This window comes from Symphalangus syndactylus, chromosome 14 (genome assembly GCF_028878055.3).
Source record: "Symphalangus syndactylus isolate Jambi chromosome 14, NHGRI_mSymSyn1-v2.1_pri, whole genome shotgun sequence".
In the NCBI taxonomy this organism is placed as follows: domain Eukaryota; kingdom Metazoa; phylum Chordata; class Mammalia; order Primates; family Hylobatidae; genus Symphalangus; species Symphalangus syndactylus.
In genome coordinates, this window is record NC_072436.2 from 41098737 (window position 1) to 41124171 (window position 25435).

At 40.8% G+C, this 25435-nt stretch overlaps 1 non-coding gene and 1 pseudogene across 1 annotated transcript; both read right to left on the reverse strand.

Moving 5' to 3' along the window:
• Positions 1 to 572: 572 nt before the first annotated feature.
• Positions 573 to 25330, reverse strand: LOC129462785 (small ribosomal subunit protein mS39-like; annotated as a pseudogene).
• Positions 2684 to 2820, reverse strand: LOC129463340 (small nucleolar RNA SNORD94). The gene has a single exon (XR_008651128.1). It is a non-coding gene; the product is annotated as a small nucleolar RNA SNORD94 (small nucleolar RNA).
• Positions 25331 to 25435: the final 105 nt, after the last annotated feature.

The window sequence follows — 25435 nt, forward strand, 5'->3', positions numbered from 1 at the left end:
GCTTTTTTTTTTTTTTTTTTTTTTTTTTTTTTTTTGTCCCTCAATTAAATGCCTTAAGACCTGACATTCCAAGAGAAAACACAAACCACACTTTGGTTCCTAAGGATGTATGACTGGGTCCTGGCCTTCAGAGGATGGCAGACAGATGGGAACACAAGTATAAGTAGACTAGAGCATCCCATAATTGTCAACTCTGGCAAGGTAAAGATGAAGCTGCTCATGTGGACAACTCATGGGGTACCTAAGTAAATCTGGGAGCCAGGTATGTTCAAAGTGGTCAGTGGTTGAAGCCCTCATGAAGGCAGGAATGCTGCAAACCTCCACTTACTGCCTTCCAGGACCATTTAAGTCATAGTGGTAAGAGATGCTAGAAGTAGTCATTACCAACTTGATTACCAGCAATACGCGATGTCAAGAAGATATTCCACATCCTTCTGTCATCACTAGCTCTCATTTCAACCACTAAAATAGGTACCAGCTATAGACAAAAAAAAAAGGGAGACATGAAACGTTCATGGCTATTCAAGTTAGAAAACGATGGCAGCGGCTATATTAACAGAAATGCACATGTGTACACTAATTACAACATTTATTTACAGTCATTTTTACCAGTTGTGCAGCCTAAACTGCCATTATCTTGTTTAGTCATTCCTAAGATGCATTATTTCTGACATCAAAATATCCTGAAATTGGGAAACTACTGACCCAACCCCAACTGTGATAGAACTGCATGAACACCTTTCTAAGATGAAGGACCAGCATCACAGCAGCACATCAGGTCAACAAAGGCAGAAGTCCAGCAGCAGGAGAGGGCAATCGCACGATGACAGCATCGTGAGGTCAGCTCACCGACACTGTAGGTGTGCAGGCTTATCCTGATGACAAGAGCCACGGACCTCACCACATGTCTGAAAACTGCAATGTTGCTACTTAAATGCTAAGCCTTTAATGGTGCATTAATAGATCGTTATTAAGTAACAAATTAGCAGCTTAAATCTACGTAAGTCTGCTGTGTACTGACTGTACCTCACAGTAACAAATTCACCAAATCTGTATCTTGTCTTCTTTGTAACAATGTTAAATATTCGTATATCTCAGTTCTCAGGTGTGATTCCAGCAGCTATGGTGAGGCAATTGCTGCTCCTGAATCTCCACCTTCATTTGCCTTCACTGGTGTCACTGTCGCTGTCACTGCTGCTGTCAGTATCACTGTCACTGGTCAATGCAGTTAGGTTACCTAGGGCTTCCCTGTTAAGAAAAGAAAATGGAGGATTACACTGCAATTCAACTGGGTGCTGGGGTTCTCGGTGTCTCTGACACTCACCTATAGCCTGTCAGTTTTGAAATCAGAAAAAGGGACCCTGCAGCTGCATCACACTATATTAGAAACAAAAATGTTCTAACAGTCAAATCTATAGGCTTTCCTGACTTGCATGACAAATGAAATAGTCATTAAATTACTACATTCTGACTTTTTGCAAGGAAATAGAAGGGATAGAAAGCTATGAACATTTTGAATGGGCAGATGGACAAAAGGTCTCCATTTTACAAACTTTGCTTCATGGTGCCCACTTACTTTTGTTCCTGGTTGATTGCAAAATCACTCATCACTGTCTGGGTGAGGCCCTCACAAACAGGTAAGCTGAAGGCACTTGCCAGCTTTACTACTTCAATGGCCTGGGAAGGGCTGTTAGACACTTTTGCACTGTCCATAAGCTCATTCAGCAACTCACTTCTGTAAAAGAAAGGCAAAGTGTGAACTTTCTCCAACCCCTTCAGTAAAATATTTATAGGCAAGATCCAGTGTAAGTTCAGTAATAGAATTCCCAACAGTATTTCTGGAGACAAAATTAGATGAAGTCTAACATTTATTTTTGTTTGTTTCCAGCGAGGTTACAAAGTCTACAGGGCCAAAGGGATTATCAACATTCATTCAATATGACTTCATGATGATCTATTCAATGTAGCCCCAATGGATGATGATCCATGAGCACAGATAAAAAACTGCTTGCCTCAGGATGCCCTGGATAGTAGGGAGTCGACGGTATGCTTGCCTAACAGCAGAGTGCCCAAATGTAGTGGCTAAGGCTGGTGAAGAAATTCCAAATGTGGCTACTTCCAGGCTGTACCCAAAGAGAGCTGGTTGATTTCAACTTACCTAGGAATCTTATTATGCTTCCTGAAAAGCCCCAACATTTTCCTGCTCAAGAAAGGAAGAAGATTATGAATACTATTAGAAAAACAAGGCAATCAGATACTATAGCTGTCTTCCCTCTGAAATCAGAGACTAAATGCCCTTTTCTTAACTACACTGTAAGCTCCCAAAGACACACATCTGTGGGTTCTACTAGCTCCCAGCCCTGTGTGTACGTGAGAATCACCGCAGGTGCTTAAACTCCCCAAACGAATCTACACTGCAATTTTCACAGGTAAATCTGATATGCTGCCAATGTCGAGATTTGCTGATATAGGTTGAATATTCCTAATCCAAAAATGCTCCAAAATCGAAAACCCCATACACTTCTGGTCTCAAGCATTTTGGAAAAGGGATCACCACTGTCCTTCTAAGGAGGGAATCCATCCTGTGCACAGCTGGAAAAGAGGCATAGAACAGAACCATGCTGTCTCCCTCTCTTAAAGTACGGCAGGGGTTCAGTCTGTCTTAGAATTCTGTTATGAAGTGCAGGCTCAGATTGAGGCAACAGTCTCATGTAAGTGCTCCCCATCAGCCTGCCACACGCAGGACAAAGGAGAAACACATACACTCAGCTCCCATGACTCAGCTGAGGTCCGTACCCCTGCGCCAATCATCACAGCCTGGTCGTATCAAGTGTGTGCCAAACTGCCTGCGCTAACAACCAAATGCAAATATCATACGTCTCTGTCACTAGCAATATAGTTGCTAGAGAGACGTGTGTGAGCCACACCTCAAAAACAAGCCTTCATCGTCTTTTCCTGGAGATAGTTGACTAGCAATCAGATGTTCAAATAAAGTTACTTTCTTGTACAAGGAGCCATGCACAAGCACCCCCCACTTATGACTCTCAGAACACACATTTATATACAAAACAAAATACAGGAAAACCACCTGTCACTACCTCTACAAAAGATCCTTTTGCTCATTTTTGGAAACATGAATATGCATAAGGTTCCCATTCACAAACACCAAAAATTAGTATGTGAACGAAGTGCTGATAAAAACATAACCAGAACACAGTGGCACCAACCAAGGATGGGTTGTGGTCAAGGCCAAGTTTAGTTAATGTGCGTAAATGCCAGCTTCCAGAAGTCTAAGTACACAGCCCACATTTTCAGCTGGAGAGTGGGATGGGAGAAGCATCCAAAAATACTTCCATAACCCAAATGACCAAAACATTTTCAAAACTACGTTTCTTTGATCATATATTTCTTTGATCTTTAGTCAAGTGGAGTAATGAGGTTTAGTGACTGACTTGTCCATAGACACAAAAAGTAGAAAGATAATTCTCAGCCTATGGTTTCAGAGAACTATGCCTTATCTCAACGACATCATGCATATTGTCTTCTTCCAAAAGTTTGCTTTTTAGTTGTTATTTGCAAGTTCCCAAATCAAATACTTGTTATATGGCTAAATGAAAGAACCTCTACCAGCGTGGGTCAATGTTTTCGATCCAAATACAAAAGCTTCTAAGTGTATACTTGTGGTACTGTACTCATCAGGCTTCCCGAGTTCTCCTAGCCCTTAAAAAGAGGATAGCTACACAGTTGAGAGAGGTGGCTGGCCAATCCTGAGCAGTCTGTCTGATGGGTTGGCTTTCATACGCAGATTTGATATCAGCAGCACAGTCAGCAAATGCCACCTGAAGCTGAGAAGCTTTAGGAGTCAGCAGAACTGCCTAACTGATTTTATGAGAATTTCAGTTCAGGAGACTTAACACAGGATCCTTAAAATCTGAGCAATGCATTTTACCATTTGAATATATTATGTGTATAGCACACAAGTAATTTAATAAAAAAAGGACCCTGTCCTAAGTATTTTGATTAGCCACAACTTTCAAATTCAGCTATGCATTTCCTTTGTAGATGGAGATTTTTTAAAAAGCAAGCTGAAGATAGAAGCTAATTTCATGTTGCTTGCTTTGGACTACAGGAAAAAGGGCAACTTTAAGAACAGATTTCTGCTAAGGGCAAGATATGCTTAGATGTATCATCACTCAAATATGGGTTTGGGTGGCAGAACTCTCCAAAATGGCCGGTGAAACCGGGGAAGCTAGCCTTAAGAAGACCTCAGTATGGGAGGATATACTGGCTGGTGAGTTACAGGCCTACCTCTGGTGGGTGCTTGTCCCTTGCCATGAGCATCAGGATCTCTTCTCTCAGCTCGCTGCGGAAAGCATGACCATATTCTTTACTATCTTGAAACAAGAAAGGAACAAGGAGTGATCATTGTTATGTAAAACCAACACTCTCTTGTTCACTGTCAACCTATTTTTTGGTGGGTAAAAATAAGTTGCTGTTATTTATTCTAGGCTTATCCCAGGATTCCAGAAACCCACCAGGATTCACAGTGGAACAAATGTAAAAGCCAATGCCTGGGCCTTGTTCCAGTGACGTGTCCATCACGGCATGTGCACTACATGGGAGCGGCCACCAGCTCCACGTGGTAAGACGTTGTTTTATAGCACTTGGGAATTTTTGATATACTTTTATTACTCATGAGAGCACTTGTGTGAAGCAGGAGGGCAGGACTAGAGCCTACTGACTTTATAGTACAGTGGTCACCTAGTGAAAGATACAGAGTATCTATTTCATTTTGCAGCCAAGTTATACACATAAGACACACATGCGCATGATTCGCTATGCTCATGGCTATTACTTGGAAACATAATCATCACTGACTGTGGTTGGCAAAGTGAGGCAACACTGGCAGAGAGGAATCACACAGGCTTTCGGGTCAAAAACCTTTATTCAGACTTAGGGTCTGCCACGTCATTAGCATTTATTTTCTTTGGGTCATATCCCACAACAGGTGCACAAAACTCAGCTCATTCCTATGTCACGAAGGGACTGACTTAAGTCATTTTCAACAAATTTTTCTCCTGATAGCCAACATGCAACATGAGCACATGACCTTGAAGTAGATCTCAACTAACACATTCAGTTCAGTCAAAATGGAAGTTTTCATCCCTAACAGTAATGTTAGCACATTCCTTATCAAAATAGAGGATACTGAGGTGAGATGCACCTGGACACATAAAAAGTAAAACTGACCTTTCCAAATTTTCGGAATCACTTCTAGCCGATTGGCCACATCCAATGCTTGGAGAAGATGTATCAATGTTTGGGAGTGGGGAAAGTAGACCTGATTAAGAGAAACACATTTTTAAAGCATTAATCTGCAGAAACCCAATTCATCTAGAATGATAAATAACAAGTAATAAATGAACTATCTTACTGAAGGTATCAGGTCCTCATACCACTTCAAGGTGACATCAATTTGTTCCATTAGACAAATCAAATCGAAGAACTTGGAACTGTGACGAAGGCAAAAAGTATGTTTAGTCTAAAGTCCCTATGTCTAACAAAAGGGGAAATAAGGATTTAAATTACAGCATATTATATGTTACAAAGAATTTCAAAATACTTACAATTTGAAGTTAAATGAGCCAATTATTTGGTTTAAGAGCTGCCAGTATGTGCTGACTTCTCAATTAAACACCCTACCCTCAACTGGTCATTTCTAACTGTTTCCTTTGTATACTCTTAGGTCATAGTGAATACTGAATTTCAAATTCATTTTAAAAACATTCAACGTGAAACAAGGATTTGGATACACAGAAAACAATTCTCACACATCTGTTAACATGCTGCCTTCTTAAATTCATGTTCTTATCTGCCTAAAAGCAAACCCATTTAGGGAGTATCTCTGGGTTCCAGTATCTTGATCTTTGAATACAAAAGCAAGGGAGGTGAGAGGAAATCTTCAGGGCTCACCATGCTATAACAACTTGAAAATGTAAAATGAGAGTGGGTAGAGGAAAAAGATATGTAGATTTTACAGTGTTGCAGAAAAAAAAAAAGAAAACCCTTAAAGGACACAAACTAGTCTTTCAAATCTGGCAGTTTTACCACTGCTTTAATTCCTAAGTGCTCAATTAACATGTCCTATTAGATCATTGGCATGCTGCCTGAAACCAGAGGTGAGGTATGAAGGGACGTCAACAGCCTCCCACTTGCAGAATCTGGTAACTCATGAAAAAGGATACGTTTCCAACACACTTACTAATAGAAATTACGATGATGTTCAAGTCCAATGAATTTCCAGTTGTCTCCGGTATTTAAAAGGCCATGTATTTGGTAGGCAAGTTCTAGATCTCTGAGAGATGAGCACTGAAAATTTGCAAGTAGTAAGTATCACTCTGATACCGTCAGCCAGTGGTTCACAAATAAATAAAAACAGTAGAGCATCTTGTGAAAATACTTAATGTTGACTCAACGTATTATTGGTCGACAGCAAATAAGTTACAAGAAATGAGGGGGAGACAAATCCCAAGTTCTGTGAAATTTATTACAGTATTATTTTAATTTAGCAATTATACCATTAGAAATTAATCCTATAACAACACCTGGTCAAGTGCACAAAAGACACCTGTAGTGCAGAGTCTGGACTAGTAAAAATCTCCATGAAGTAACTCCAAAATCTACTCACAGGAAAGTTAAATTATAGTTCTTACTATGAAATACTGATTGCTGTCAATAAATAAAACACCCTGAAAGTATGCCTGGATATACATACACTTGAGTACCCACAGTAAAAACCTTGCGAGGATCCACACTAAATACTAGGTTGGTGAAAAGTAATTGTGGTTTTTGCCATTGAAAGTAGCAGCTTTTGTAATTTCGGTTTTTGCCATGGAAATTAATGGCAAAGGCCACAATTACTTTTGCACCAATCTAATAGTAAAGCAATTAAATTACCCTTAGGGAACAGGGTTCATCCTAGAACTGCTTGAAATTTTTCCTATGATAAGCATGATTAAATAAATTAAAATAAAAACCATTATCAATTTTAACTAACAGGCAAATCTGAAATATTATGAAAATTCATAATATTCAGGGGCATGAAAAACGTCAATGTAAACAATAAACAAAGGGTAGGGATAGTATGAGATTGAAAAGTACAGATTTTAGGCCAGGCGTGTTGGCTCAGGCCTGTAATCCCAGCACTTTGGGAGGTGGTCAGGAGTTCAAGACCAGTCTGGTCAACATGGTGAAACTCCATCTCTACCAAAAAAAATACAAAAATTAGCCAGGCATGGTGGTGCACACCTGAAGTCCCAGCTATTCGGGAGGCTGAGGCAGGAGAATTGCTTGAACCCAGGAGGCAGAGGTTGTGGTGAGCCACTGTACTCCAGCGTGGGTGACACAGTGAACCTCCATTTCAAAGAAAAACAAATTATAGATTTTAGAGACAGAAGAAAAAACAGAAGCAAAGACATGAACACAAGAGTTAGAAAGTGAACAGAACCAGGGAGAACCCTCCAGTTACAGATTAATTTAGGAAATGGATAGCGAATTAATAAAGAAATGATACTTACTATGCTCACGGCTGACTGAAAAAACTTATCTGAAAATCAAAGTTCACAAGAGCTTTGGTTACAATGGATAAATATATTTTCAAGTCAGTAACATTAACAAAAATCCTGCCAACAAAACTGGTAACATCAAGATAAAGCTAAGAACGTAAAAACTTGAGAGGCAGGAACGTGCCACAGACATTTTGGCTTTCTCAGAAAGATCATGGCAAATATTACTAAGCTATATATACCTACTATGTACTCAAATTTATTTAAAAATAAAATAAAAAAATACTTCTAAGCTATAGTGATCACAAGGCCTCTAACTGGCACTCAGGGAAACCAGCCCTCTGTCTTTAGAGGAGGAAAACACAAGTGATTTCTATACATACCATCATCCGGGTCTTTTGGAGAAAATCTCTTTCCCATTAATTCATTCATTATATCATAAATGATGAAGGATGATCTCTTTGAAGGGTTTCCTGCAGAACAAGAAAGCAAATGTGTTTAATCCACTTCCTTTACCACCACCAAACTCACAGTACCTAATACAAAGGGACACATTTCTCCTTCCTCCACCTCCAGCCTGGGTCCTCGCAGAGAGCTTGGTGGAGGCCAATGCTTGCTAAAGGAACCACTATACCCTGCAGAGAGCAATTCTCTGTAAAATCTGGAATAATCACAGGTCTCTGTTCATGTGCTCCACTGAGACTTTCCCCTTCCTTTAGTCTCTTCATATGAAGCCTGACATACTGGAGTGGGCGGCAGACAGTTACACACACTCCCTCACCAAACCAGCATACTTAGAAAAACAATTTTTTTTTTTTTTTTTTGAGACGGAGTCTTGCACTATTGCCCTGGCTGGAGTGCGATGGCACAATCTTGGCTCACTGCAACCTCCACCTCCCGGGTTCAAGTGATTCTTCTGCCTCAGCCTCCCGAGCAGCTGGGACTAAGGCCCCCGCCACCACGCCTGGCTAATTTTTTGTATTTTTAGTAGACACAGGGTTTCCCCATGTTGGTCAGGCTGGTCTTGAACTCCTGACCTCGTGATCTGCCCGCCTCAGCCTCCCAAAGTGCTGGAACTACAGGCATGAGTCACTGCACCCGGCCAAAAATGTTTTTTGCTAGTAATCATTTGTGTTCCCTTTAAATATAATCAGAATGAGGTCAAGAAAAAGTAAACTAGAATTAATGGACAGGGCAGTTCTTAAAAATAACATGAGCTGAGCACTAATACGTCAGAAAATCATCTGCAATATTCCCAGTCAAATATTTCTCTACACTCCTTTCCCTACCTGTGCTGTATGTCGTGGTAGTAGAGCTGTAATGACAGTACAGATAGAGTTTCACAATTTACTCAGGCATGCTTCCCTTTGCTAACATTCTTAATTTTATTAGTTACATAATATTCTCTTTTCAATGTATTGTTTCTAGGTTATTTTAGGCTCTCTCTTTTGGGTAAATTCCTAGAAACTATTATTACTATTGAGACAGCGTCTTCCTCTGTCACCTAGGCTGGAGTGCAGGGGGACAAACGCAGGTTACTGCAGCTTCAACCTCCTGGCCACAAGCAATCCTCCTGCCTCATACTCCTGAATAGCAGGGACTACAGGGATGCGCCACCATGCCCAGCTACTTTTTTCATGTTCAGTAGACATGGAGGTCTCTCTATGTTGTCCAGGTTGGTTTCAAACTCCTGGGCTCAAGCAATCCTCCTGTCTCGGCTTCCTAAATTGCTGGGATTACAGGCGTAAGCCAAAATTACTGTTGCAGACAGGCAATTTATATACATAAGACAAACCAACACAGCTCCCCCAGATCCCCCATCCCCCAGTCCTGGCTGTTACTTATGAAATGTAAGTACATCTGACTTTGATTAGCAACTGAACCAGTGATGAGAGTTATAGAGGAAAGGAACATACTTTGGGGTCAGAAATACTAGCTCCATCACAATCTCACCAAGGTTGAACAAAATTTTAGGGGACACAATTATGGAAACTGTTTACCTGTTTCCAAGGTATAGTCAATTAACTGTTTGGTTCCTTTTCCTAAAGATAAAATTTGCCTATACAGGTGAGGATATGGATTTCACAAAGTTAGTCCTCCAAACCAGAGAGAATCAAGTTCCCTTCTGTAATTTTTATAGTCTATCCACAAGAAAGAATGACTAGAACTGTCAATTCTGAACTCCAGGGTTATTTCTTAGGCTGGGGATAATGGATAAGACCCAAAAGATTTTGAGTGCCTCATATGTGCCTTCCAAGCACAGTAGCAGACACGGTGTGGAACTCATTTAACTACCACACCCTGCTGCTATTCCTCAGGTAGGTATCCAGTCACTTTGACATAGCTGGTAATAAATGGTAGAGTGGACATCTCAGCTCAGGTGTGTCTCTCTTCAAAGTCCATCTACAGAGCAGAGCTCCCACTGGAACTGACCTAAAAGTGGACAACGAATGGAGCCTTGAGGTCCTCCCAAAACGCTTCGCAATAAGTTTACCCTTCTTCTGGAGCAGCAACGTCCACAAACTTTTGGCAAAGATGGAAATGTTCTAAATCTGCATCACTGAACATGGTAGCCACTAGACACATGGCTACTGAGCACTAATGTGACAAAATAATTTATTCTTTTACTTAGTTTTAATTAACTGGCCACATGTGGCTAGTGGCTACGGTATTAAATAGCATAGCTCCAGAGAACGAAAGGAACTTCAACCAAAATACATTCTACCCAATTCCTGTTTGTACAACATCACTGCCACTACAATCCATAACCCTCACCCCTCCAGCTCAAGTTTTAGACCACAAACAAGATTGCTACCCTCAAGAATAATTTTAGGTAGTAAGACCCTGTCCAATAAAAAAAAAAATCAGCTGGGCATGCTGGTGGGCATCTGTAATCCTAACTACTCAGGAGGCTGAGGAGGGAGGACTGTTTGAGCCCAGGAGTTCAAGGCTGCAATGAGCAAGATCCTGTCTCTAAAAAAAAAGGCAGAACTTTCTGCTCAGGCTGTACAGGTTAATTTACAAATTCTCTTTTCTTAATTCATATGCAGAGAAGATAACCTACAACAATTAATCACATAAATTCAAGAAAGCTGGTCAATTTTCTATATAAATTAACACAATTTAAGGCCATATATACCAGGTTGATCGAACAGCTGAATAATATGGTGATATGTTTGCAAGCGAGGGTTCTCAAATTACCAGGTAGATAGAAAAAATAAACAATGAGGTAAAACCACAGCAATCCAAAATATAGTTTACTGAGACACACTGAATTAAAAACATATTGTTAATATTTAAGCAAAATATGCATTTCTATTCCTTTGAACAAAGATATTTTCCAACTCATTAATGTAAAGGTGAAAAACTATCATGAAGACTGTATCACTTTTTGAAAGTCCAAATACTTACTAGTCACATTCTTCACTGAGAACAGTAAAACATATTGAAGTGAATTGATTCCCAAAGCAACTTTCAATAAAGTAATTAATGAAAAATATACAATACACTAGCACACACTTAGGTTCAAATACCTAATTATGCTGGGAAAATGTCATGAATTTAAAACTAGCTAACTCAAAGCAATCACTTCTCCTCAGATTCAACAGATCCATAAACAAAGCACCTAAAATACTAATGAACACTAAGATGATGAAGGCACTCCCACTATAATAAGTACATGTAATTAAGTGTGCCAAACGTGGAAAGAAAATTTCCAACATATTATGTAAGCAGAAGAATAATTTAAAGCTCTTTGCTTATGTAGCCCTGAAACCTCTGGCTGGCACAGTCTCTGTCCTCAGAGTACTCAAGGGCGCATCCTCACCTATTCCAATGGCTTTCATTTCACGTAAAATCTGTAAGGCCGGCGATCTTGCAAGCACATGAAATCTTCGGAGACATTTCAGAATGGTATTAAAAGTCTGCAGATTTGGTTTCACCTTCTGTGCAACCATGTGTCTTAGCAGCTCCTAGTTGAATAAAAAACAACAAATATCTTTCGTGTCTGGGTAATCTGTCCAATAATCTATGTTTCATACAAAATAAAGAATTTAGCTTTCTTGCTTATGTTTAAAGCAGGTTAGTAACTATATCCCTATTTTAAGAACTGTTTATTGATTAGCAGGTTCCATGATTCTGCCTTTTAAAGGAGCCTGCTAATTCAAACACCCACCCCACTTGATAGAGGTGGTCAACTGTCTTCAGTCTTCTACCTAGGAGAGTTTTCCAAGAAAAGACGCAAAAATAATAGACTAGTATGATATAAAAAAGTGGTTTTTTTTTTTTTTGAGACAGAGTTTCGCTCTTCTTGCCAAGGCTGGAGTGCAGTGGCGTGATCCTGGCTCACTACAACCTCTGCCTCATGGGTTGAGGCGATTCTCCTGCCTCAGCCTCCTGAGTAGCTGCAACTACAGGCGTGCAACACTATGCCTGGCTAATTTTTGTATTTTTGTAGTAGAGCCGGGGTTTCACCATGTTAGTCAGGCTGGTCACAAACTCCTGACCTAAGGTAATCCACTCGCCTCAGCCTCAAAGTGCTGGGATTATAGGCATGAGCCACCATGCCCAGCCGTTTCTAAAGTTACTAGGCAAGAATCAACCCAGTGATTTCAACTTTTTGAACTTATACCTGATAGGATTTGACAACAAATATGCATTACTTTGTAACAGAAAAACTACTATGAAAAATAAATGAATAAAATGGTCCAGAATTCTAGCTGTATACTCTGGGTCAAGTGACTTTTTCTTCTTATATGCCAGACACAGCTGAGTTCCAGGGCTGCAGAAAGGGTAGTGAGCAGGTAACTGCTACACAGTGACTGCCATACACATGCTCATCAATGCTGTCTCCAGCCCATGTACTTCTTTTTTTTTTTTGAGATGGAGTCTTGCTCTGTTGCCCAGGCTGGAGTGCAATGGTGCGATCTCTGCTCACAGCAACCTCCACCTCCCGGGTTCAATCAATTCTCTTGCCTCAGCTTCCCAAGTAGCTGGGATTACAGGTGTGCACCACCATGCCCAGCTAATTGTTTGTACTTTTAGTAGAGACGGGTTTCACCATGTTGGCCAGGCTGGTCTCAAACTCCTGGTCTCAGGTGATCTGCCCACCTCAGCCTCCCAAAGTGCTGGTATTACAGGTTTGAGCCACCACACCTGGCCAGCCCATGTATTTCTGGTAAAGAGTATCTAAGCCCTATTAAAAAATAAACTGAGGATTCCTCCTTACCAGTATTTTACTCCATTTTTCCTCAAATTTCTCATTTATCACAAATACTGTTGCTTCAATCATTGCATTAACTGTGTATACATCAGCTGTAAAAGAATAAAGTGATAAAATTTGGGGTTGAAGATTAATCCCTAAATGGCTGAGTTTAAGGCAAAGCAGTCATTCCTATGTGTCCCTTGGTTAATCACATGTCCGCAAAACTGCAAAACTACTCTCCTCTCTGGATCTCTACTCTTGCTTCAATCATCTATGCCTCAGGAAAAGGCAAAGTGTAGGCCAATGACTGAGGCAAAATCCAAAGTCTTCACACAGACAATTAAGAGAAAGAAGGAAACGGAGAAAAGGACGGAGGGGAGTTCTTAAACTCACCACGGAGTCTGTTGTTTAGTAACTCAGTATACAAGTTTAATGCCTGCTCACAAGCTCGGTGCTGGAAAAGGAAAAGGAAAAATTAAGCATCATCAAATTCATTTACTTAAGAAGTCCTTGCACATTTCTGTCCCAGAGTTTGGTAATATAGCTCAGGCTCAATAGATCAGGCTCCTGTTCTCATGAAGCTCATACTCTAGTGCAGTGGGGTTTTCTATCCACTGGTAATGCCTCAACATATTTTTATTTGTCACAACTGAAAGTCGGGGAGGAGTGTACTACTCACATCCAGTGGGTAGAAGCCAGGGAGCTACTAACATCCTACAATGCACAGGACAGACCCCACAACAAATTACCTGACCCAAAATGTTAGTGGTTCTGAGGCTGAAACACCCTGATCGGTGGAAATGAAAGACAAAAATAAATAAAACAAATGTACCTTCACTATTCCTCGGATCATTGTGCAATAGGAATGGGCATTTTTCTCTGGCATTAGAGAAAAGATTCTCTCAGCGTTGTTTTTTGCTCTAGACACAAGAGAGTAAATGTGAACCCGGGCAACAGGAAATACCAATGAGAGCTACCACCATTTACTGACGGTTTATTATGTTCTAGGCAATGTGCCAAGTACTTTACATACATTATCTCAATTCTTACAGGGCGTTATGGTTATTATCATTTTGAAAATGGGGAAAATCAAGACTTAACGATCTTAATGTGTTGTCAGGGCTTTGCAGGTTAAGTGGCAGAATTAGAATTGAAAATGAAAAGTTTATAAACAAGTATATAAATATCTATGCTATTAAAAACAAGATGCAACTGTATGACAAAGTCCCTAGTAAAGTTTCCTCACCTTTCTTCAATCTTCAGATACTACTTCCCAGAGGCAAAATGGTTTCTTTTGGATCCTTCTGGTCATATTCTAGCATATGTACTTTTAACTCTTCTCTCACTCCATAACCTCCGCCTCCCAGGTTTAAGTGATTCTCCTGCCTCCACCTCCCGAGTAGCTGGAATTACAGGCACGTGCCACCACGCCTAGCTAATTGTTGTATTTTTAGTAGAGATGAGGTTTCACCATGTTGGTCAGGCTGGTCTCAAACCCCTGACCTCAAGTGATCCACCTGCCTTGGCCTCCCACGGCGCCAGGATTACAGGCGTGAGGCACTGTGTCCAGCTTACCCCAAGGAATTTAATCTTTCATCCTATCAAATTCATCACTTCAATAACAATTTTAGATAATCATGGTAGCTTTCCCTCTCCAGACATTCACATGAAATATATTCCTTTTAGACACCTAGCAAATCTTCAATATAATTAAGTTATTACCTTTCATTCAAACTGCTGTGTATGTCCGCATGTTGGTCAGTGGTCTTAATTTAGCAGTACACTCTAGTGTCTATGATATTTTTAGTAAACAAAAGTATTAAATCTTTCAGAATTAGAGGTATATATTCCAAGGTAGCACTGTTAATGAAACTACCAAAGGAACCACACCATATGAAAGTTATGCTGAGTTAAACAGATGAGGGGGAAAAAAAGGGTCAACCACTCAACAGATTCTTGTGTTGTTGAATGGAGATAAAGACCTTATTGAAAAACGGTCTAAATGTGTATGAATACAAATAGTGGCAATAAAAATCAATTATTTTAGGACATCACAAGAAAACATCTTCACGGGGTGATGGGGCATATTCCATGCACTGTAAGACACTGTAATTCAAGGTTCTAATTACGTGTGACATACTGCCATGTAACTCCAAACTGACGACCAGCTTTCCTCCTAGATGTCTCATCATTTTCCTCTTCCTGAAATGAATAATCATCAAGAGAAATAAAAGTTAAGGCAATGGAATGCATTTCTCAGTCAGACTACTCAAAATCAGAAAGGCAAAGGGAACTCAGAAAAATAAAGGAAACACAGATCCAACAGAAGGCAAAGAGGAAGCCCAATAACGCTTACACCTAGACAGTTAATTTCTTAAGTGCAAATCAGATGAAAAGCCAAGTTGACTCTCAAAGCAACAAGTGACAGAGTAGAGACAAGATGAAGCCAGTTCCCTGTTTGTCCTGGTCCTCAGATAGAGGAAAACCAAACAACACAGCATATTTGCTCAGAGACTACATCTGGCTTGATCCATACAAACTGTCATAATTAGGGTGAAAGCAAGATAAACAACATATAGTTAATGCCTAACACTCACCCAAGCAAACTAAGACTTTTTTTTTTTTTTTGAGACAAGAGTCTCGCTCTGTCACCCAGGTTGGAATGCAGTGGTGCGGTCTCGGCTCACTGCAACCTCCACCTCCTGGGTTCAAGCAATTCTCCTGCCTCAGCCTCCAGAGTAGCTGGGACTACAGGCGCGTGCCACCACGCCCAGCTAATTTTTTGTATTTTTTTTTAGTAGGGACGGGGTTTCACCATGTTAGCCAGGATGGTCTCCATCTCCTGACCTCATGATCCACCCACCTCGGCCTCCCAAAGTGCTGGGATTACAAGTGTGAGCCACTGCACCCGGCAAGACCTCTTACAAGACTAAATCTTGTCTTTATTTATAAACCAAGGTCTGGGATGAGGCTGACGTAGAGCAATACAGGCTTGGTTGGCATTGCAGAGGTCAGTGCTGGCTCTGTAGCCTGCTGCTTCAAGAGCTGGGGCTAGAGAGGCAGAGGGCCAACCCGAGCAGGGCTTCACGAAGTGATGCTCCGGAAAGCAAGGTGTAACTGCAACCTACTGCCTATGCACTTTTAAAAATGTAAGGTTCTCTACATAAATAATCCACATTTGGCCAGGTGCAGTGGTCAGTAATCCCAAAACTTTCGGAGGCTGAAGGATCGCTTGAGCCCCAGAGTTAAAGACACCATCCTGGGCAATACAGCAAGACCCTATGTCTACCCACCCTCCCCACCCAAAAAAAACTAGCCAGGCATGGCGGCCCACACTTGTGGTCCCAGCTACTTGGGAGAATGAGGAAGGAGGAACACTTGAGCCTAGGAGTTAAAGGCTGCAGTAAGCTATGATAGCATCACTGCGCTCCACCCTAGGTGATAGAGTGAGACTGTCTCTGAGGGGGAAACAAGAAATCCACATTTAGTTGGGCAAAGAGTATAAAAGATAGAAACGAAGAAAAACACCAATAATCCCATCACCGAGAAACACTTTTTAAATGATTTTTTTCTTATGCATTTGTAAAAACATTTTTACAAAAATGGAATATATACTGCTGATAGCCTGTTTCCCACTTATTGGATGAATGCTTCCATACCCAAACAAATCTACTCTAATGTGTTCAATGGCCACACAACTTTTATCATAATTTGATCATCTACTGTTGGACATCTAGATTGTTTTCAACATTTTTGCAAATATAAATACCTCCTTATGAAAAATGTCACATGAGCATCTCTATTTGATCCAAAGGATTTGAGACCTAGTTCTAGATGTAAAATTCACGAGTCGAGAGAGAGGCTATGACTCAGCTTACAGGTGGTCCCCAGCACACTACTGTTCTGACTCCAGCTCAGTGTTCTCTCCTCTAAGTCCACGTATGAATTTTTGAGGGAGCCCAGGCCATGGAGTCTTTCCCTGGCCAGAAGACATCATGTTATTACTCTAAGTGACACAGGCCAGCCCAAACATTTCTGATCAACGCTTTGCCTTAATATGAAGTAGGTGAGGACAACATATTGTTAAAAATAAACTAGGACAGAAGTAACTGTTTAAAATCTCTCTTCCTCCTGTACCACTTTTTATCAAGGCTATAGTACCACACATCTCAGTACAAATCTCTACTACCCTGAAACATGGCAAAACAACTCATCTTATTTTTAAAAGCAATTTCTTCAAAAAGAAGCTTAAGGAAAAAAAAAAAAACCAAGGCCAACAGTTATTACCAATGCTTCTGACTGTTCAGTTTGTTGAAAATGATAATCAGTTGAGGGCTCCTGGTCACCATAGCAACACAATAAATCCAAGAGACTATTTGTTGTTTCAAGAGACACAGTGGTTCCTGTGGGCAAGAGACAGAAAGAGAAAGAAACCTTGAAACAATGAAGAACTAAAGCCTGTTAGGTTAAAATGCGTCATTTTTTTATATTAGCGGTGGTCTTCATGGCTACATACTTAATGTTGTCCACTACTGTACGCACTCAACGTCAACTTAACCACCTGGAGTGACGTAGACAGGGACATAACCCCTATTAACCATGTAATTTGACGTAGAAGACTGGAACACAAGATGAAGTTTGGACCTGTGCTCACTTATTTTATGTACTCATTATCCTCAAACTACTTCGTGGTTTTAATTATCATCACCAAACTGAACACACTGCAAACTATCCCCACTTAGTTCCCCCAGCCCAGGTGCATTTGAACTAACGCAAGCAGAATTATTCCATTTGGATCCAGATACTCACTAAAAACTTACCTAGAAATACTAGCATAATTGTCTAACTATAGTAGTCTCTTAAAAATTGTTCAAAACATTATGTTCCCATCTTGACACTCATTAAAAAAGCTAAAAAGGGAACAGGAGGAAGTATGAGATATAATCTGCTATCTTATAAGAAAAGTAAATGTATCTTTTTGTTTTGAGATTGGGTCTCATTCTGTCACCCAGGCTGGAGTGCAAGGACATCATAGCTTACTACAACCTTGAACTTCTGGGCTCAAGTGATCCTCTCACCTCAGCCTCCTGAGCAGCTGCGACTACAGGTATGTGCCACTGCACCTGGCTAATTTTTAAATTTTTTGTAGCAATGAGTTCTCACTATGTTGCCCAGGCTGGTCTTGAACTCCTGGGCTCAAGCAATCCTCCTGTTTTGGCCTCCCAAAGTGCTGGGATTACAGGTGTAAGCCACCATGCCCAGCCAATAAATTATCTTTCTAAACAAAATACATTGATAAATTTAAAATGCCCATCAGGAAATGTAAAAGTCCAGAAGAGAAAGCAGGGCAGAGGGTACAGGCTATGGAGAAGCAACTGGTTCACACCATCTCAAAGCTATGAGACCCTGGAAAAATTACCTAATAATTACCATCATAAGATTACTATAAAACACACCAATGAATACGGTATTGTAGAATTAAGTATGTGAAATGGCTAGCACAGTGTTTTGCACTTATTAGGGGCCTGACAATGAAATGTTCTAGGATCCTTTCCCTGGTATGTCAGCTCACTTTGTTACTGAGCTATGGGTCTGACACCTGTCTTTACTGAAGGACTGCACAAACCTATCCAATAAAGGGGGTAAAACTAGAAAAAGACAAGCCTTAGCACTAAGAACTTTAATGCAGATTCACACCAGATGCCGATCATATTAACAAGCAGAGGGAAGTGCCTCACTAAATTATAATCTATTGCCATCACTCAGACATACATCTGATGCTGTACCAATGTACACACCAAAATTCTCAAATATAGCTTTCTGCAAATGTTTCTTGTGTTCAAGTGTATAATGATTCAGTCCAGTTTCCACCACTTCCATGTTTATTCTAAATCACCCAATAGCACTCTAGATTCTAAAAACTTAATGCCAGCTGCTTCTGATGTTGCTATATGTAGATCTTCATGGTGACTTAGCAGCTGTGCTATTTACATGTGTAGCTCCGGAAGTTTACATCCAGCTCCAATTCAGAGAACCACACAATTTTAGAGCTAGAAGCTTTGAGAAATTCAGTAACTTTTTGAACGCTAAGAACAATTAGTGACACAGATGGCACCAGCATCAAAGCCCCTGAACCTAGTTGAGTGTGCTTTTCTTTTTACATATTTCTTTCTTGTGTGTTGTGGCCCAATCTTCCAAACATCCTTAAAGAGTCCAGGAAAGCTGAGCACGGTGGCTCACGCCTGTAATCCCAGTACTTACGGAGGCCGAGGTGGGTGGATCACGAGGTCAGGAGATCAAGACCATCCTGGCTAACATGGTGCAACCCCGCCTCTACTAAAAACACAAAAAAGTTAGCTGGGCGTGGTGGTGGGTGCATGTAGTCCCAGCTAGTCGGGAGGCTGAGCAGGGAGAATGGCGTGAACCTGGGAGGCGTAGCTTGCAGTGAGCCGAGATTGCGCCACTGCACTCCAGCCTGGGCGACAGAGCAAGACTCCATCTCAAAAAAAAGAAAAAGGGTACAGGAAATCTGGGAGCACTGTGCACCTACCTAATGTTAAAAACAGAAGCTAAGGTAGAAGGGTGATACAATTTCTCTACCAGTGCTACAATAAACCAACAAAGCTGCCATTCTACTTCGCCTGTAATTCTTAAATAACTCTAAAGCTAAAAATGAAATAAACTATTAAAAATATAAAGCACGCAGCCATCAAAGCAGAGTAAGTATAGCAGGACCTGTAACTTTTACTCAAAATATCGGATCATATAACTGGGGCCCACTTCAAAGCCCGTGTTATTACAGGGGCTTTAATCGAACTCAGTCACCTGCTTGCAAAAGCTGATCAAACATGTCCACAGAGGCTCTGACTTTTCTGAGCTCGATTCATTCCTTCAGGGCGGCTTCACTTACGTCTTTGATCTGAGGTTCAAAGTACTCAGGCATTAAACACTAGGAAAACAAGATGACTAAAGTTACTACAAACAGGTAAAGGTGAGGAAAGGATAACCGATTAGGACAAGATTTTTATCACCAACATACCAAAGTAAAACTTCACTGCTCCAATTCATGTTTCCTGCACCAGATACTATTGATCATTTTAACATGATTGTCTTCACAGGGAATGGAACTAAACCCTTCATCTCTAATGCTGTGCATCCTCTAAACATTTAATACTACCCAAGGTATGCTGATTTTACCTCATTCACTAACTTATTCAAATACTTTCTGAATGCCTACTACTTTACCCCCAGACATTAAGCTTGGCACTGGGGATACAGAGACGAAAGGCATTCTCTACCTTTGGGGTACTCACAATCTAATGGAGAAAGCAGATAACCAACAAATGATTATTCCACCACTGCCACTGTCTTAGTTCAGGATTTTAATATTTTGACTTACACAATCACACTGGCTTCCTCATCTATCTACAAGTTCTACTATGAAAACAAGAAGTGTGTGTTTCCCTCTGAGCTTTGGGAAGCAGAGAGATGTGGGGGCACGGGAGCAGTTTAGATATGATGAGTCTGAGATTAGTACTTCCACCAACAAACTCAGGAGGGCAGAGGCACATCTGTTTTGCTCACCACTATATGGACAAGCACTAAGCACAATACCCACCACACTGCATAAATCCTCACTCCAAAACTACAGAACAAAAAGGGAGCTGGAAATACAATGTGGAGTTCAAAGTAAAGGGATCGAGGCTAGATACACAAAAGAGTACCAAATGGATTATAAGGGTCACTGAAACAGAAGAGTATACACAATAAAAAGAGAAAATGAGCATAACAATCTAAGAAAGATACCCATGCTTAAGAAGCGGATTAAGGCCGGACACGGTGGCTCACACCTGTAATCCCAGGACTTTGGGAGGCCAAGGCAGGTGGATCACGAGGTCAGGAGTTCAAGACCAGCCTGGCCAAGATGGTAAACCCCGTCTGTAATAAAACTACAAAAATTAGCCAGGTGCGGTGGCAGGCACCTCTAATCCCAGCTACTCAGGAGGCTGAGGCAGGAGAATTGCTTGAACTCGGGCGGCAGAGGTTGCAGTGAGTCAAGATCGTGCCACTGCACTCCAGCCTGAGCAACAGAGTGAGACTCCATCTCAAACAAAAACAAACCAAAAAAGAAGCGGATCAAGGGCAAGCAGCAGTGGCTTACACCTGCAATCCCAGAGATTTCAGAGGCCGAGGAGGGTGTTTGCTTGAGCCCAGAAATTTGAGACCAGCCTGGGCAGTGCAGTGAGACAAGACCCTGTTCTCTACAAAAGCTAAAAATTAAAAAAAAATCCGCCAGGCATGGTGGCACACCCCTGTAGTCCAAGCTACTTGTGAGGCTGAGGCAAGAAGATCACTTGAGCCCAGGGGTTCCAGGCTGCAGTGAGCTATGATTGCACCACTGCACTCCAGCCCGGGTGACAGCATGATGCCCTGTTTCAAAAAAACAAAAAAAAAAAGGAAGAGAGGTAGTGAAGGAAACTTCAGTCATAGAATTAAAGATCTAAGAGCATGGTGTCACAAAAATCAAATGGGGAAAATATTAAGATGAAGAGCAAATAAATACAGAAAGAATTTTAAAGAGTTAGTCTTGTGATCAAAGCTAACTCCACACTTTAAAAGGCTTATCATCCAAATATTGAGGGTATTCAAATGGCTACTGAAATATTAGCCATGAAAGCCTGGTTTAATTTACATTTAGAATAGTATTATGTAAATAATGTAACTACCTCTCCTTACCGGTATATGAGGTTCAGCTATGTCCTTCTGAAAATATTTGGGGTACGAATGAATAATAAACTTGGCCACATTCTCTCCAGATTTCTTTGCCAGTGAAAATGAACGCTATATAAAGAAAAAGATTTAAATACATGTAATTTAAACTCAAGCAAGATTATAGTTACACTCTCAGCAAGAATTTCTCCCCCCTCACAAAAAAAAATGCAACAACACACAGAATCCCAATTAGAAATTATAGACTATCCCATCTTTTCTACTGTGATATAATTTCAGTTAGCATCTTATACACAGCTTGAAATATACAAAAAGCAAGCCATTTAAACTGAGTGGGTCCCTCCAGTGTGAAAAAGCCCTAAGTATTAGAAACCAAAACCAAAAATCCTCTCCCCATTGACGATATGTACATCTTTTTGAAAAAAGTAGTAAAGAGTTCACAAGGTCTATCAATTTCTCAGCATTTGTAAACCTTTCCCAGGTTATTACAACTAAATTATTTATGTACTGTTGTATACAAACCAGCGAGATAAAATACTGGAAAATTATATGAAAATACTCACAGATTCCAAAGAGGATGCTGGTATAAGGTAAGGATCATCTTGAAACACATAAGGCACAGCTGTGGTATCCTGTGGAAAAGACATAATACAATTTCTATATTTATTTTGAAGACAGCTCGCTGTAACTTTTAGCTCCTGAGCTCAAGGGATTCTCCTGCCTCAGCCTCCCAAGTAGCCTGGGCTACACGTGTGTGCCACCACAGCTGGCCATTTAACAAAATATTTGTAGAGAGGGTGTCGTGCTGTGTCACTCAAGCTGATCTCAAACTCCTGGCCTCAAGCAGTTCTCTCACTTCTGTCTTACAAAGGGCTAGGATTATAGACGTGAGCCACTGCATCCAGCCCACAAGTCTTTTTAGCTAAACTTTTAAGAGGACCTTGTGAGTTTTGATAAACAAAAATTCCGTAAGTTGTAATTATGTATGTAACCTAAATGCGCAAATGTGTGTGGGCATATATACATGTATACATAGAGAAGAAAGACAAAAGACAAACACCTGCACTGTACTCTCAGCTCTACAAGACTTGCCTTTAATTATGCAAAGCAAACAATGGCTTAAGCCTCCCTCTCCATGGCTGATTTTAATATTTAAGTTTGCTATCACTGGGGACTGTTTTAAACTCTAGGTAAGAATCATCTGAATTAACTAGTCCTAACAGCAGAATCCCAGAATAGGATTTCCTCCAAAGCAAGGTCACTATCCACCCACGCTCAACTTCACCAAGAGTCCCTCCTCCAAATGGAAGATATCACCGTGCCCTCTCAGGAGTGAACAACAGAAGCTTCTCCCACGTCTTGTTACCCATTAAAATGGGTAAACTCCTAGCTTCTCCCCGCTCAGCTACTCTCTTCAAGAATGCTCTCCTATTGCTCTTCCTGTCACTGTCTCCTTACCTAACCCTTATACTTCTCTCATAGTAAGAACTCAACCATTTGCTGAATGAACATGATAGAATACTTACCAAGTTTTCTTTCTTGGAATTACTACTTCTTCAATCCCTAATGTAAAAAATAAAACATGAATCAGTTTCCTAGTACTACAATGGAATCCAACGTGTTGATATAAAAATAGAATTCAATATATTTTAAAATATACCTGTTATATCAGTTCCTTCAACCTTTGAGAGGGTTGCACTACCAGAATAAAATCTGCAAAAAAACCAAAGCTAATAGTCATTAATGAAGTACCCAGCTCACCTCCACCTGTGTGTACTTTGAGCCCAAATTTTCCAATTATCACGGATTAAACTGGATAACTCATGTCAATGAATGCTGAGAAGACAGTCTGTACAGCATGTTCAATATCATTAACGAATGGATACAGGATATGGACAAGACTATCAAAACTTTTTTTTTTTTTTTTTTTTTTTTAGAGACAGGGTCTTGCTCCATTGCCCAGCCTTTAGTGCAGTGGTGCAATTATAGCTCACTGAACCCGTGAACTCCTGGGCTCAAGTGACCCTCCTGCTTCAGCCTCCTGAGTAACTAGGACTACAGGCATATGCCACCATGCCCGGCTAGTCAAAATTTTTGGAAGCAAGCAATCTCATTACATAAATGGCAGAGGGGGAGGAAAGTTTTTAATAGCATTTGAACAATCTGGTTTGAAATGCAAGAACTTTCAACTTCAGGAACCCAAAACACTATGACATTAAAAAGAACAATTCAGTGAGCTCTTGCTTCTATACAGATACTGCCCTGATCAGAAAGGACTACCTCACTTAAAGCAATTACAACATAGGGAAGATCACCCATGGCTTTTCATTCCACTTCTTTCAACAATCAAGAACGTACCGAATACATAAGGCCCGATTTAGACTTGGAATTGCTGATATTTTCTATTTTCAGAGGTTCAATATGAAATCCTTTTTAAACCAAAATATAGAATCATTGGCCCATGACTGAGTTTTTAAGTGTTCTGTTTAAGTGTTCTGATCACTCTAAAAACACAGTCAACACACCACACAGATAATGTGCACGGTTAGTATTATCTTGTGTTTCCCCTTACTAAATGGCATCAGTAACAGTCAGAAAATTGTCAAGATGTGATTGCATAGAAAGATACTTCCTCCAGTAGTATCTGGTTTCAGGTATCATTTTAAAACAATACCCCTCTATGTTAAGGACATTTCAGAAAGAGATCAACTCTTTCAAATCACAGTATTTGTTTCTCATGACCTTAAAACAGAGATCACAGTTATTTTAAGAACGGATGCTGAGGGAGAGATTCTACTTCAGGCAAACAAAATGAGTAGAAAAATGCAAATGATGGCTACCAGGAAACGGAGGACTGGCACTGAATGGCAGCACAAAGGTTTCTGCAGTATCAGATGGAGTGGTTTCTGTTTCTTGAGGGGAACTAAGGGAGAGTACATATAAAAAACATATTGTAAATTACATATCCCACTTCTACCTCACAAACTTTTCGGATGGTTATTACCAACTCCAGTCTGCAGATGAGGAAATCTGTCTACTATCATCCAATTAAGTGAATGGCAAACACTAAAAATAAAATTAGGCTTTTAGCAAGTTTCCACTACAAATTACTGCCTCTCATATTCCCACAATGCCATTGTTTGTACTGAGTGAAAAAAAAAAAAATTACACAACTAGGTCATACATGTTCTAAGCTATAACTATCACAGATCAAAGGGCATGGTCACATCTTTCAGACTTTTCTGCTTTTATGAAAACCTGATAACTTCTTTAGCCAAAGTCCCCACGGTGGCGACCAGAGACTGCCTTTTATTTGGGAAGATCTTGTACGTTCTCCTCCCTCCTCCTGACTGGGTTAAAATGAGTAATGGCGGATAATTTTTAATTTGGTGTAGTGTTGCTAATAGCCACACTCACTGGAACGCAAGCTTCACGAGAGCAGGGTCCTAGCTTTGCGGATGGTGTTAACTACAGAATATTGCAAGCAACCAGTAAGTACTTCTCTAACGAATAAATGCGTTGCGAACCCTATTTCAAAGGGCCACCTCCGCGTACCTGGTTTTAACGGCACGCGGCCGTAAGGGCGCGCATGAGCAAACCACTTCATCGTGCCTACTTCCACAGCCAGCTGGGAAACATAGGACTAAGGTGACTCCGCGGTCTTCTTCGCGGATACCCTAAGCGTCTCTTACCTGCAGCTGCGTGCCTGTTCACACAGACGCGCCCGCCGACCCGTCAGCGGCTGGCCAAGCCTGCTGCGGAGCCGCAGCCAGCGAACAGCAGCTACAGCCGCCATCTTTGACTTCTCTGCAGAGCATGTTGGGAAAGCGTTCCTCGACCTTCAGGAAGGTGGGGCGAAGTGGGCGGGGAGCAGGGAACAGCTCCGCTATTGGCTGAAGTGGAAGAAGACGGAAGCAATCATAAAATGGGAGGTTGC